The 2,985-nt window shown below is 34.7% G+C and overlaps 1 protein-coding gene across 3 annotated transcripts in view; it reads left to right on the forward strand.

The window, feature by feature from the left end:
• Window positions 1-766: 766 nt before the first annotated feature.
• The window catches only part of LOC102246796 (glycine N-acyltransferase), a 19,683-nt gene continuing 17,464 nt past the window's right edge, over window positions 767-2,985 (forward strand). For all 3 annotated transcript variants that reach the window (XM_005878610.2, XM_014549720.1, XM_005878613.2), the window contains exon 1: window positions 767-892. The gene's annotated coding sequence lies outside the window, so the exon portion shown is untranslated. The remainder of the gene's footprint in view (window positions 893-2,985) is intronic.

Genomic DNA, 2,985 nt, shown 5'->3' on the forward strand with positions numbered 1-2,985 from the left:
ACTATGTTTGATATCAGATGGGTAATAGACTGATCAGAGCAATAACTTTTTAAGTTATATAAATGTCTATCCACTATGTTGTTCACCTGAAACTAATATAATATTGTATGCCAAATGTAACTGAAAAATTAAGAATAAAGAAAATGTACTAACAAAATAAAAATGTTAAATACATTAGAAAATATGGCAAAACAGCATTTAATTAGAACGACAATTTTTTTAAAAAATTTTGGACATACAATAACTCGGGAAGTTTAATACAAAGAGAGTCTCTCTATCTTTTAAAATGAGGTATAATTTACAAACACACCGATCTTAAGTTACAGTTCCCTGGGGTTGAAACAAGCTTACATTCATGGAACCTAGATCCTTTTAAAAAAAAATAGAACAATACTATCACTTCTGATAGCACTTCACAAATGTTAACTCATTTAACTCAAAAAAAAAGAAGAAGAAAGAAAACACCAGAAACTAGTAAGAGTGGGTAGCATTATTCACTCTACCTGCAGATGAGGAAACTGAAGTACAAAGACTAGACAACTGGGCAAAGACAAACAACTAGTAAATGGATCCAACCCTGGGACACAACCAGATTCCCAAATTTGGAGAAGCAGCTCTCTGAATATGCCACCCAAAGGGAACAATTGAATGCCTCTGGAACCCACACCAGCTTACAGAAGCTCTCCACCTCCCCATCCTCCACCCCCAGCTTTTCAAAGAGCAAGGTCCACATTAAGAGCTTCAGCTTAATGATTTCTGTAGAAAATTTACCAAAACACACTTTGCAGGTCTGAGCTGTGCATGCTAGGATAAAGGGGATCTTTTAGTCTGAAAAAGTCTGCTGCCTCTCATTTGTTCCTGGGGACCAGTCTGCGTGGAGTTCACCTTCCAGGTGAGAACTCATCTCACTGGAAAGAACCACTGCTTTGTGACACCCCCCCGCCTTCTCCCTTTTTTCCTACAACAAATGACATTGGTGGTTTTAGAGAAGAACTGTTGAGCTTATTTAGTGATACTTGGACCATGGGAAAGGGAATCTGTTCCATTTGATAGACAACGTTTCTGCACCTACTATGTACACACCAGATGTGCAGTGGAAAAATTCTCAGGAGGACTAAGTCAGTTCTCCATTTTGAATGAATAAATGTTATGAAGGGATTTTGGAAGTGGGTGGGTGAAGGGAGAGGTAATAACATTGGCAAGAAAGGATTCTTGGTCCAAGTAACATTAATTTAGTACCTAGTGTATAGAGATATTATGCAGACATTATTTTGTATTTTGGGAGGGAAACAGTCTAAAGGAGGCAGCTTGTATCTGGGATAAATGTTAACCAGGAGAGTAAAGTACTCTATTAAAATCAGAGAGAAAATATTCAGACCAGATGTACTGTTCATTTAAATCATGTGGGTGTGTGTGTGTGTGGGGGGGTAATTTAACAGATATTATCTATAATGCTCTGACCATAAAATAGGTTTTTTAAATTTTAAAATTTTGTTTAATATATTTGAATATTATTGAAAACTTAAAAATAAGCCTTTCTTTTCTTCCAGCAATTACACTTCTAAAAACTTTATCTTAAGAAAATAAACATGGATGCATATTTACAGAATCTGTTCAACAGAAAATTATTAACAATAGAGAAAAACAACCCTAATTAGTTAGCACCTCTAATGTCCAACAGTAGGAGACTGGTTCGAAATATGTATGGTACATGCATACAATGAAATAATAAAATATAAAATCTATTATTTATATTAATGAAATATATATTCACTATATATAAATACTTTTTAACATTCATGTTCTAAACATATTTGATGACATGGATTATGTCATTTTAAATTTAAAAACGGGTTACAAAATTATATATATATATCATGCTCTTACTTTTGTAAAAAATAAAACAATGTGTAAAAACAAATGGATACATAGTCTCAAGTTAATAAGTATCCATATTAACTGGATAGTGGAATTTTTCTTTATAAAATAGTTTTCATTATTTTATTTTCCCTGCTAAATTTTATTTTCTATATTCTTAAAATTCCCATGCATATTATATGTTGAATTATATAAACACAGATATACATATTATAATTAAAAACCATGTACTATTTTCTGTTCCACATCTTCTCCTTTTGTTTTAATACTGTCCCTTGTGCATGCCTGTGTTGTATCATAGTTCTTATGTTAATGGCTCCTTGCAGTTGCAATACACTAACAGATCATAATTTATCTAACCTTATCCCAGTGACAAAAGAGATTGTGTCTTATTTTTTCCTATTTGTTGATGTTGCTTTATAAAACTACTCTTTACAACTCATTTTCCTTGTTTGAGTTGTCCCTTTTGAAGACATTTCCAGTAAGGGGAAGACTGGGTCTAAAGCGCCTTCTTTGTGGACTTTGCCCACTGCCAAGGCTGAAAGCTCACATACTAGTGAGTTGTTTTAGAGTCACTAAAGTTTCAGAAATGTTGAGGATGAAGGAAATTTTCTCTCTCTTAAGTATGATGAAGGTTTCATGGGCTTATAATCTGTTAAATCTGTAGACTTGTTCACATTACATGCTTTTAATTATGTCCATTTAAATTACTCAGCGTTGAAGCTGTTTTTAAAAGAGACAACAAAAATCATGATGCCACCAAAGACTGTCCTCTTCCCAAACTCAGAAGTAGCCTTAGAGAGGATAAAATGGCTGGCAAGCAACTAAGGGTGTGGGGCAGGACACATGCACATGGAAAAGTCAAGAACATTGAGTTGTGCAAACAATTTTAACCCTGCTCAAAAAGCAGGTGCCAAAGTGTAAATGAGATTTTGGAACGAGAAATCTTTTCCCATTGAAAGCGACCACCACTGGTTCTATCTGTACAAGTCTCTGTAGCTGATCATTTCCACAGGACCTGTGCTGAAAGAAAGAAAGAGAGAGAGAGGGGGGGGGGGGGGGAGAGAGAGAGAGAGAGAGAGAGAGAGAGAGAGAGAGAGAAACATC

Source organism: Myotis brandtii, unplaced genomic scaffold, assembly GCF_000412655.1.
Source record: "Myotis brandtii unplaced genomic scaffold, ASM41265v1 scaffold5679, whole genome shotgun sequence".
Classification (NCBI taxonomy): Eukaryota; Metazoa; Chordata; class Mammalia; order Chiroptera; family Vespertilionidae; genus Myotis; species Myotis brandtii.